This window comes from Dioscorea cayenensis, chromosome 6 (assembly GCF_009730915.1).
Source record: "Dioscorea cayenensis subsp. rotundata cultivar TDr96_F1 chromosome 6, TDr96_F1_v2_PseudoChromosome.rev07_lg8_w22 25.fasta, whole genome shotgun sequence".
Classification (NCBI taxonomy): Eukaryota; Viridiplantae; Streptophyta; class Magnoliopsida; order Dioscoreales; family Dioscoreaceae; genus Dioscorea; species Dioscorea cayenensis.
Window position 1 is genome coordinate 12,464,374 of NC_052476.1, and position 12,015 is coordinate 12,476,388.

General features: G+C 42.3%; 1 non-coding gene across 1 annotated transcript; it reads right to left on the reverse strand.

The window, feature by feature from the left end:
* Positions 1–1,403: 1,403 nt before the first annotated feature.
* LOC120264072 lies at positions 1,404–1,510 on the reverse strand. Its single transcript, XR_005537252.1, has one exon. It is a non-coding gene; the product is annotated as a small nucleolar RNA R71 (small nucleolar RNA).
* Between the last annotated feature and the right edge of the window lie 10,505 nt (positions 1,511–12,015).

Below are 12,015 nucleotides of genomic sequence, written 5' to 3' on the forward strand. Positions count from 1 at the left end.
TGTTAGACAAAGCTAGGTTGGAGAGGGTTGAGAGTGTGAGTCGAGAGGTACAGGAGCGTCCCCTTTCCCCTCCGACGTGATAGATTGTACCTCCGTTCCTTGAGTTTTTTGTGGTCATAATAGAGTGAATGGTGTAAGGGATAAACTTCCGCTGGGGATTAGTTGTGCGTGCAACGGAGTGAAGCGTTGAGGTGATCTTAGTATCTAGGGTCAATTGTGGTTCGGGACCTTCCACCTGGACCAAAGGGTTAGGTCTATAATTAGGAATAGATTTATCACTTGGAATCCCTAGAGCTCATTGCAAATCTATACGAGTGCGAGTTGTTGATATTGTTCGATTTCTCCTCCGGGACATGTATAGAGTTAGGCATAGTTGACCTTAGATTTGGGATTATGTAATTAAGGATTTCCACGACTCACCATTGCATTGATTAGGAAGCATAATAGAGGATTCTTGCAGTTGAAACAATTATCCTAGGTGGAGCATTATCCGGGTAGCCCATCTTTATCGATTGCCTTATCCCCTTCTTTACTTTTGCTCTCTTATTTGTTGCTTTTATTGTTGAGAATTGAATCATTGTGACACTCATCATCATTGATCTTTCACATAGCTAAGAATCAAATTAAGTATTCTTATTCCTTACTCCCTGTGGATTCGATACCTGCTCACCCGGGATTATGACTTTGACAAACCCGTGCACTTGCGGGATATACGCAAGGGGATCTTGTTAAGTTTTTGGCGCCGTTGCCAGGGTGTAGGCATTTAGAGATACTTTGCACTTTGTTTTATTAGCTATTTCACCATATATTCTATTTCATATCTTCTTATTCTATCATCGTTATGATTTCTTTTTCTTTCTTTTTGGTTGCAGCTACAGGTTATGACCCGAGGAAATCCCTCAAGATTGATTGAAGGAGATCCCGAGCTTGAACGTACACTTAGAAGAAAAGGGAAAGAGCCTGTGCAAGAACAGTCTAATCTAGCAGATTTGGAAGCAGAAGAATCTGAAAACATGGTTGAACAGAATGAGCAACAGTGAACATTATCCGATTATGCCAAACCTTCAGTGTTGGGGACACAATCGAGTATTGTGCATCCCCCGATTACAGCTCAGAACTTTGAGTTAAAGCCGGCATTCATCCACATGTTGCAGCAGTCCGTACAATTCAATGGTTTAGCCGATGAGGATCCAAATAGTCACATAGAGAGCTTTCTCGAGGTGTGTGATATGCTGAAGATAAATGGGGTGACGGATAATGCCATCAAATTGAGAGCCTTCCCATTTTCCCTAAAGGGGAGACCGAAGCAGTGTCTACACTCGTTACCTAGAGTGTCGATTACCACGTGGGAGGAGATGGTGGAAGCTTTCCTAACCTGTTATTTCCCTCCCGGAAAATCAGCAAAGCTTAGGAACAAGATCTCATCCTTTGTTCAGTTGGAATTAGAGTCTCTATTCGAGACATGGAAAAGGTTCAAGGAGCTGCTGAGGAAGTGCCCGCAACATGGATTCCCGGAGTGAATGATTGTTCAAACCTTTTTACATTGGTTTGAACCCGAGTACAAGGCAACTCTTGGATGCGGCAGCAGGAGGTACCTTAGGTAGCAAGACCCCCGATGAGGCCCGCCAGTTGATTGAAGAAATGGGGTTACACAGCTACCAATGGAATGCTAGGGAGAAGAAAAAGGTAGCCGGTCTCCATGAGATAGATGCGGTAATTTCATTGGCGGCCCAAGTGGAAAATTTGAGTAAGAAGTTAGATCTTCTAACTTCAAATAGAGTGGCAGCCGTAACTAATTGCACAGGGTGTGGTGGAGGACATGCTCCCTCCGATTGCCCGATCTCTATTGGTGATGTTTCTTCGGTGGAGAATGTTGATTTTGTAGGTAATGGCATGAGACTTCAAGGAAACCCATATAGCAATACTTGCAATCCAGGTTGGAAGAATCATCCCAATTTCTCATGGAGTAATCAAGGTCCACAAAAGGCCATGGGGCCACCGGGTTTCCAACAACAACAAGCTCCTCAGGTGGAAAACAGAGTCTCAGGTTTGGAAACCCGAATGACGGACCTAGAGAAGCATTTGGCTAGATTTGTGCAATCTGCAAATACTAGGTTTGAATCAGTTGAGGCTACACTTCGCAACCACACCGCCTCTTTGCATAACCTTCAAAATCAGGTGGGTCAAATTGCGAAGTCTCTCTCTGAAAGGCCACATGGAAGCTTACCAAGCAATACAGAGACCAATCCTAGAGAGCACGTGAAGGCGATCACTTTAAGAAGTGGTCGTGAGGTTGAAGGTAGGCTTCTGAGTGAGATGCCAAAAGAACACACACCCAAGGTTATAGAGATGGAAGAGGGAACGAGCAAAAAGAAAGAGGTGGTACCCCCACCTTTCAAGCCAAGAATCCCTTATCCCTCTAGATTTAAAAATGACCAAGGGGATGAATAGTACAAGAAGTTCCTGAGTTTGTTCAAGCAACTCCACATTAATATTCCTTTTATTGAGGCATTGGCCCAAATGCCTAAGTATGCGAAGTTCTTGAAAGACTTGTTGACTAACAAGAGGAAGTTGGAAGAGAGTGCTTCAGTGATTTTAGATGCTTCATGCTCGGCAGTATTTTAAAAGAACATGCCTAACAAGAAGAAAGACCCGGGAAGCTTCATCATTCCGTGTAATATTGGCAATCTTGGTGAGGAAATGGCATTGGCGGACTCAGGGGCAAGTATCAACGTCATGCCATACACCTTCTTTCAAAAGCTAGGCTTGGGCGAGCTTAGGCCTACTCTGATGACTTTTCAACTAGCGGACCGAACAGTGCGACATCCGAGAGGCATCATGGATGGTGGAGAGCTCACCTTGAGAGTTGGAGATGACAAGTTCACATACCGCCTTGCTGAGGCCATGCGCCATTCTCTCGATTTCGATGATACTTTATATTTTCTAGACAATATTGATGAGATTGTTGATGAATACATACAGGAGATGTTAAATCCAGATTCGTATGAAGGGTTGTTCGACCAAGAGGAGGAACATGAAGATGTAATGATACTTGGATCGACGGAAGAAGTACCATCTATCCCGGGGATCTTGAAGAAGGTGCTCCGGAAAATGAAGAGGGCTAGGAGACGCCACCGGAAACACTCCAAGGCTGGTGGAGATGCACGTGAACCGAAGAAGTTAGACGTATCATTGTTAGGTGGTCCGAAGCCCGATAATACATCCTCTACTCTAAAGAGACATTGCACATCATGCTTTCAAGCCATGGGTAAGAGGGCAACTTTCATTCATGAACCCCCGTGAGGTAAGACAAGGTACATCGAGCTTAGTGACGTTAAACAAGCGCTTCTTGGGAGGCAACCCAAGTGTTTACTATTTTCTTAGCTTTAGTTCAGTTTGTTTGCGTGAATAATTTGTTAAGTGTTGGTGTCTTACTTTCTTAGATGTTTGTGCTGAGATTTCCTTGTGAACTTTGAATTTTAATCATGTGTTTTCATGTGGAATTGGAGAAGTTTGGTCGTTTGAGCCCTATTTCATGTTTTTCACTGGTAAAAAATTGCATAATAGAGCAGGCTCTGAGTGTGTAAACATGTTCAAAAATTTTCTACAGAGCCTACAGATTTTTCTAAGTCATCCAGAGAAAACACACGGGCGTGTGGAATTTCCGCATGCCTGTGGATTTACACTATGAGCTCATCCAGAGAAGGCACAGGGGTGTGCGGCTGCCCCTGTGAACGACCATGCGATTAGCACACACCCGTGGGTAAATTTCGCACGGACATGTGAATTCCTGCAGGGTTTGGCGAATTTTCCCGATAGCACATAGCGGCATGGGCTTGCCCCTGTGGGCGACCTTGTGAACCATGCACGGGCGTGGGTAATTTCCACACGCCAGTGTGAAACTCTGTAGAGGAGTTCTCTCCATCCCGAGAAAACATAGGGGCGTGCGGCTTCCCCTGTGAGTTGGGCATGTGAATGTCCACGCTCGTGTGGAATTTCCTCACGGGCGTGTATAACACTTCGTATTTTTGTCGGATGTCTAGAGACGCCACAGGGGCGTGCGGCTTCCCCTATGTGTCGGATGCACGGGCGTTGGTATTTTCCACACGCCCGTGTGATAGCAGTCAGAGTCCAAGGAGTGTTTTCCCGAGAACGCACAGGGGCGTGCGTGCACCCCTGTGGCTCTTTTGTAATGAAGCGCACGGGCATGGGTAATTACCGCACGCCCGTGTGGAGGCACAGAATTCCAACAGACGCGATCTTTTCATTAAAAACCTTGTGATCCATCTCATTCTTCATCTCCAGTCGCCTGAAAACTACTTCTGATTATCTTTTCGACCGCGCGCCGTCGTTTTGGAGGATTTTGATTCACATATCGTACCAATTTTCAAAGTTTTCACATTTATTTCTTCGGTAACCTTCTTATCCTCTTTTCTTCGCCAACTCTTGTTTTTCACAGATTAAATATCTTTAATTGCGAATTTTCATTTTTACAATGCATGGTGTATGTTTAGAAAGCATCTGGACGAGGTTCTAAGTTGAATTTTTGAGAGTTGTTTTGCACCCGTGCTGGGCTTTCACGCCCTGCAGATCCACACGGGCGTGGGTAATTTCCACAAGCCCGTGTGGAATTCTGCAGTATACTATTTTTGATCTTCTTTGATCATTTTCTTCTTTTGTACGACAGATATGGCACCTCGCATGAAGAAGAACGAAGTAAAGCATCTTAGAGTCACCTCACACGAGCCACTAAACTTGGATTTCTCAAATCCCGAGCATCAGACTCGATTTGAGAGACTTTCAGCACTCGACTTTGGGCAGAGTTATTTCATGGATTTGCAAGTGCTGAGAGATATTCAGCGGGGTGACAAGCTAGCTAATGAAATTGATGAGATGCTAGCAGTAGGAAGCTGGAGTAGGCTACTGACGATCAATGAGACAGCTTACCGCGTATTGACGCTCGAGGTTTTAGCGTCTTTTGAGTTCCGTTGATGCATGGGAGATTTGACACTATGGATGCTATACAATTTCAGGCATTTGGACATCTGTTTTCCATGAGTGTCACTGAGTTTTCGATTCGGACTGGCCTGTACGATATCGCTTATACAGGTACATTAGAGTATAGACAATTACCAGTGGATTTTCCAGTATCAGTGACTCCACATCATGCGTATAGGATTCTGTGTGAACATGGAAGTATGAACCGGGATTGTCGAAAGCCACTAGCCTATCCCGGTCGAGCTACAGGTATGTACACACAGTTATCAGTAGGTCTGTGTCAGGTCGAGCCGATAACATATCTGCTCTGACCAAGCAGGATCTTCTCTTTTTATACTCCATGGCCCGCAATGTGCCGATTCACTTAAGATGCATATTAGCAGATATTCTGAGGTATCAGGGTCAGTCTGTGAGAGTGGGTTTATTATTTCCTGGGCCCTACATCACCAGGCTCATTTTGGGAATGGGTTTGGGGGATGCCTTATGTGGTATTGAGAGGATAGTTGCACCTACCCCTCTTGCGTTTGATACGATCAGGATGATGGGGTTGGTACGGAGATGTGGGCTAGGGGGTTTATTTTCTTGCTACAGCTACCCCAGAGACCGCCAGGAGCGAAGGAGTTACTACGGAGGGTTCCTCAAAGATTCCCATACCTCCCGCAGCACAGGGTCCTCGAGCTTATGACCGTATTGAGAGGCTTGAGAGCGTTGTGAGGGAGATTCAGACCGAGATGGCCGAGCTCCGTGCTATACAGTCAGCTCAGTATACAGATCTTATGGCCTGGTTCGACTTTCTACGAGATCTATTGAGATCCAGACCCTCAGTTCCTCCGGCACCCTCATCCCTTACCCCGGCACCGGTAGACCCACCATGTGCATCTTCACCAGCAGCAGCAGCACCACCTGAGCTCAAGGGCGACACCGACATTTGATTTTTATTTCTTTTTCTTTTATGCATTTTATTTTAGACTTGTTCACTCTGAAAGGATTCCCTTTCTGAGTTTATTTTCATTTTGCATCTCGAGTTGTATTCATTGTCTATCTTTTATATATACTCGAGATATTTTGTTTTTATTGAGCTTTACTGAACCCCCTCGTGTATTTGTGCAGATGGTCTTGTCTTCTTGGGAATTGAGACTCAGTCATGGGCACAGCCAAGGTCCTGAGGCACTTGGCCGTGTGAGCTTCACAACCCGTCGGAACACTACTGCCATGGAATTAGCTTCATCAAACGCAACACTAGGAGTCAGGGGAGTATTGTTTTGATTGCTACTCCCGCATTTGCTTTTGAATGATATATATTTTGGGTGAGCTTGAATGTGTACATTGGGGACAATGTACAACTTAAGTGTGGGGGGGAGTTTGATAGTGCACACATCTTTTCTATTGTTCTTGATTGATATATGCTCACATAGCCAATGGCGGTTCATCTTAGTTGCAAGGATTGTATTCTTGAGTTTAAGAGAATTTCTAACATTGAATGTTTTCGTGCTCTAGTTCTTGCTTGAATTTCTAGGAATTTTTGCCCGATTTACACTTAGTGCACTACTCACTTTTTAAACTCTTTTGGAAACTCAAGTTCGATATTAAAGGTACTAGTTATAGTTGTTTCTTGTGTTAACTTCTGAAAAAAATAATTGTTTTATTGCTTATTTGTGCTTGTTATGTGGAAAGAGCTACGACCTATGAAGTATGAAGCTATTCTCATAAGTCGGATGCTAGTTATGCCCTAATGAGAGAAAGAGCTATCTCATAGGATGAGTGAAAGCTACCACTCCCGTAGAAAGAGCTACCACCTCGAAAGTGTGAAAGCCACCTTAACGGCCGCTTTGGAAAGGGCTACCTTAGAGGATGTGTGAAGCTACTACCATCTTTGAAATTGTTGTCAATTTTGTAGATAAATAAGTCCCTTGTACTTAGAATTTTGATTAGTATACTTTGGGTTGACTTGAGTGAGTTCACACACGTACACGACTTCGCGTTTTGTTTCCTTTTTTATTCAAGTTTTTAGCTAGAGCATTGATGTTTTGTATTTAGTGTTGAAATTTCCCTTACTTGTAGAATGCTCTCTTTGTATATTTCGGTGAACCTAAGGCCAAGAATTTTTAATTTTTGCTTGAGGACAAGCAAAAGCTTAAGTGTGGGGGAGTTTGATAAATGCTTGTGCGATATGAATGCGAAGCGTTCATTCCTTATGTTGAGCATTACTTTTCTCAGGTTTTTACACTAATATGTGTGTTTTTATGTTACTTTCGTGCAGGTAGGGTTGTGAGGCCAAGTATGAAGGAAAGAAGCCAATGTGGATTATAATGCACCGATGTTGGAGGAAATCTTGCTAAGGTTCAAACGCGAAGACATAGGTCGATGTGAGATGCTAGAGTGTGTGCCTACCTCCTCTTATTTGAGTTTGGCACATCCATTTGGAGGGGCACAAAGACAGTCACACTCGACCATTCCGACTTATGCACATAGAACAAGAGCTCCACCAACATACCTATCATTGAAGAAGCAAGTGATCCATGACGTGAATGTGTGCCCGTTTGCGTTACTCCGATGAAAGTATGGATTCGAGAAGCTATTCAGGGCGAATAGTGTAGCAGCACTATTCACAGTTGGCCGAGAAAACAGGAGTTCAGAGAATCCACACGGGCGTGTGGAAATTATCCACGCCCGTGTGGAAATTCCGCACGGGCGAGTGAAGCATCCACGCCCATGTAGTCGCCCAATTCCAGCCTTATTTAAAGCCGAATCAGCCCCGATTTTAGTATTCTTTTCTCCATCTTTTCCCCAATTTGAGAGAGGGCTTCGTCTATGGTTTTGAGGGGTATTGTCCAAGGTTTTGGAGAGGTTCTATGGCTCTGACTTCGTCATTCCTTAGGAAGAAGGTTGGTAAGGGAGCTTCCATCGAGGCGTATCCTATACCGGACGAGGGAATCCTTGGACGATGACTAGAGGACTTTCCACAAGACCATCAACATGACTATCGAGGGGGTTTCTTTAAGGATTCATTGCTTTGACATTCTATTTCTTTGATTGTATTTAGCTCCATGGAGAGCTAAACCCCTAGTGGGTACTCGGGTATTTGTGAACCCTAGGATGTATTCGTTTCTTTGAATCTCTTTATAATGCTTTCAATAAATTGATGTTTATTGTGAGTTCCAACCTTGAATGCTTGATTGTATGAACATTTCCCCTTGAGTGACACTAGGGTTGAAAGTTCTTGTTGGTAACCTTGTGAGTGAGTGACACACCACGAGTGTTAGACAAAGCTAGGTTGGAGAGGGTTGAGAGGGTGAGTCAAGAGGTACAGGAGCGTCCCCTTTCCCCTCCGACATAATAGATTCTACCTCCGTTCCTCGAGTTCTTTGTGGTCATAATAGAGTGAATGGTATAAGGGATGAACTTCCACTGGGACTTAGTTGCGCGTGCAACAGAGTGAAGTGTTGAGGTGATCTTAGTATCTAGGGCTCAATTGTGGTTAGGGACCTTTCACCTGGACCAAAGGGTTAGGTCTATAATTAGGAGGAGATTTATCACTTCGAATCCCTAGAGCTCATTGCAACTCTATACGAGTGCGAGGTGTTGAGATTGTTCGATTTCTCCTCCGGGACATGTGTATAGTTAGGCATAGTTGACATTAGATTTGGGATTATGTAATTAAGGATTTCCACAACTCACCATTGCATTGATTAGGAAGCATAATAGAGGATTCTTGCACTTAAAACAATTATCCTAGGTGGAGCATTATCCGGGTACCCTATCTTTATCGATTGCCTTATCCCCTTCTTTACTTTTGCTCTCTTATTTGTTGCTTTTATTGTTGAGAATTGAATCATTGTCACACTCATCATCATTGATCTTTCACATAGCTAAGAATCAAATTAAGTATTCTTATTCCTTACTCCCTGTGGATTCGATACCCGCTCACCCGGGATTATTACTTCCACAAACCCGTGCACTTGCGGGATATATGCAAGGGGATCTTGTCAAAGTGCTCCTCGGGAAAGAAATTGTTGATTTCTCTATTTAATGGCTCTTGTTCTTCACAATCCTTTAATGGAGAAAATGGTCTGTAACCTCATTTTTGGTACCTCTCTTATCTTTTTATCTCGATATCAAACTCTTGCAAAAGTAGATTCCATAGGATCAACCTCGGTTTCGCATCGGCCTTGTTCATGATATAACGAAGTGCCGATTGATCTATAAATACAATAATCCTAGATAAGATGAGGTATGGTCTCAACTTGTCAAAAGCAAACAACATCGCTAATAACTCTTTCTCTGTAGTAGTGTAGTTATCTTAAGCACTTTTGATAGTCTTACTAGCATAATATATAGGTTGGAACTATTTATCCTTCCTCTGCTCCAATAGCATAATCAATCGCATTGCACATGAGCTCAAATGGTTCCTTCCTATTCGGTGTGATCAAAATTGGTGCTTGTACTAATTTATCTTTTAACAAATTAAATGCAACCAAGCAATCATTTCTGGAATCAAAGGACCATCCTTTTTGAGGAGTTTTGTCAATAATTGAGTGATTTTCAAAAAATCCTTGATGAACATCATGTAGAAACCTGTATCCCCCAAGAAACTAAAAACTCCTTTCACATTTGTTGGTGGAGGAAGTTTGTCTATGACTTCAATCTTTGCCTTGTCTACTTCCATCCCCATTTTGGAAATCTTGTGACCATGGACAATACCTTCTTGGACCATAAAATGACACTTTTCCCAATTAAGAATGAGATTTGTCTCCTCACATCTCACCAACACTTTCTCCAAATTCCTTAAACAAATGTCGAAGGAATCTCCAAACACTTAGAAGTCATCCATGAATACCTCCATGATATCCTCTAGGAGATCTTCAAAAATAGCCGTTATGCAACGTTGGATTGTCACCGGTGCATTATACAATCCAAAAGGCATTCTTCTATAAGCAAAAGTACCATAGGGACAAGTAAATATTGTCTTCTCTTGGTCTTCTGGAGTGATAGGAATCTAAAAATATCCTGCTATACCATCAAGGAAGCAATAAAACTAATGCCTAACCAATCGCTCCAACATCTGATCAATAAACGGCAACTGAAAATGATCCATTGGAGTTGTATCATTTAACCTCCTATAATCGATGTAGACGCGCCAACATGTAACTGACTAGTCAGAATTAATATATTTCTTTCATTTGTCACCACTGTCATCCCTCCTTTCTTCAGGACTACTTGAGTTGGACTCACCCAAGCACTATTGGAGATGGGGTAAATAATTCCTGCATCCAATAATTTGACCACCTCTGCCTTGATGACTTCCTTTATGTTTGGGTTCAATCTTCTCTGAGGTTGAATCATAGACTTGTAACTGTCCTCTATTAGGGATTTATGACTGCAGAATAAAGGATTGATGCCCTTTATGTTAGAAATCTTCCAAGCGATGGCAGATTTATGTCTCTTCGACTGTTCACTAGCTTGGCTTTCTGATCCATAGAGAAATCTGAAGCTATAATTATAGCATGCTTTGACTCTTCTACCAGAAAAGCATATTCCAAATATGCGGGCAAAGCTTTGAGCTCTAAATTAGGAGGTTTTTCAATGGATGGTCGCAACATGCTCTCCTTTAATCTATCAATCTCCTCGAACTGTGCTGATAGCTGTTTAACAATATCCTCTAAACTATCTTTTAGTGCTTATTGGTTTGAATGGTCTTCAATAATTTCCACATTTTTTGTCACACAAGTTTCTTGAACTGCACTAGAAACTCTCAATGAGAAAATTTCATGCCTTTGTTCTAGACTGAGTGATTCGAATTAAGCAAGAACCTTTTAAAAGCTCTATTCCTGATGATAACTCACAGATGACAATGCTGATTTTTCAAACTGATCCAACACACTGAGTAGTTCACAATTCAGCTCTTGAACATCATATATGTGATTATTAACCAATTCTTCTACAGAAAGACTAATCCTAGATTGCCCTTGCATAAAACAGCATAAAGTGGATTACATTGTAAACAACTTCATCTTCTGTTCTATGTCCTCAACCATTACCATGATCATATCAAATAATCTAATTCTGTTGATCATCTTTCTAGCAATCAAAGAAAGAAAACAAATCAGAACGATGGAAGGATAAGAAAGTGTGAAATAGAACAAGTGATGAATAGCTAAAATAGCAAAGTACAAATGCTTCAAAAATACTAATTCCCCGGCAACGGCGCCAAGAACTTGAGACACCCCTTGTATGTGTATACCGCAAGTTCATGGGTAGTTAAAGTAATAAAATACACTAGTGAGTGGGTAGTCGAATCTACAAGGAATAGATGTGAGGAAACACAAGTATTGCTACTTAACTATAGTGAAAACAAAGTTGTGATGTTGATTTAAAGTATCAATACAAATAAAAGTAAAGAGAAGAGGGAACAAGCAAGGATAGGAAAGAGAGGTAATCGACGATAAAATAGGGTACTCAGACAATGCTCATCCTAGGACTATTATTTCAAGTGTAAGACTACTATTATGCCTCCTAACTGAAGTTTAATGAGTCCTGGAAATCCAAAGACACACGATCCTAAACCTAAGGTCAACCGTGACTAGCCCTCGACACTATGCTCGGGGGAAAGGAATACTCTCAACACCTCATACTGTATGGAACAGCTTGAAGCTCTAGGGATTCCAAGTAATAAACACTATTCCCTAGTATAGATCTAACACTTTGGTCCAGGTGAAAGATCCCTAGTCAAGATTAAGCCCCAACACTAAGGATTACTCCAACACTTCACTCTGTTGCTCGCACAACTAAGCCCCAGTATAGTTTATCTCTTAGCACTTCACTCTATCGTGACCGTAAAGAACTCTTGGAACGTGGAGGTAGGATAAAATATGTTAGAATGGAAAGAGGGTTGTTCCACTACCTCTCGACTCACCCTCTTAACACTCTTCAATAGCACTATGTCTAACCCCAATAAAGTTGTCACCATTTCAAAGGATTACCTAGATAGATACTCAACTCTAGTGTCACTCTAAGGGA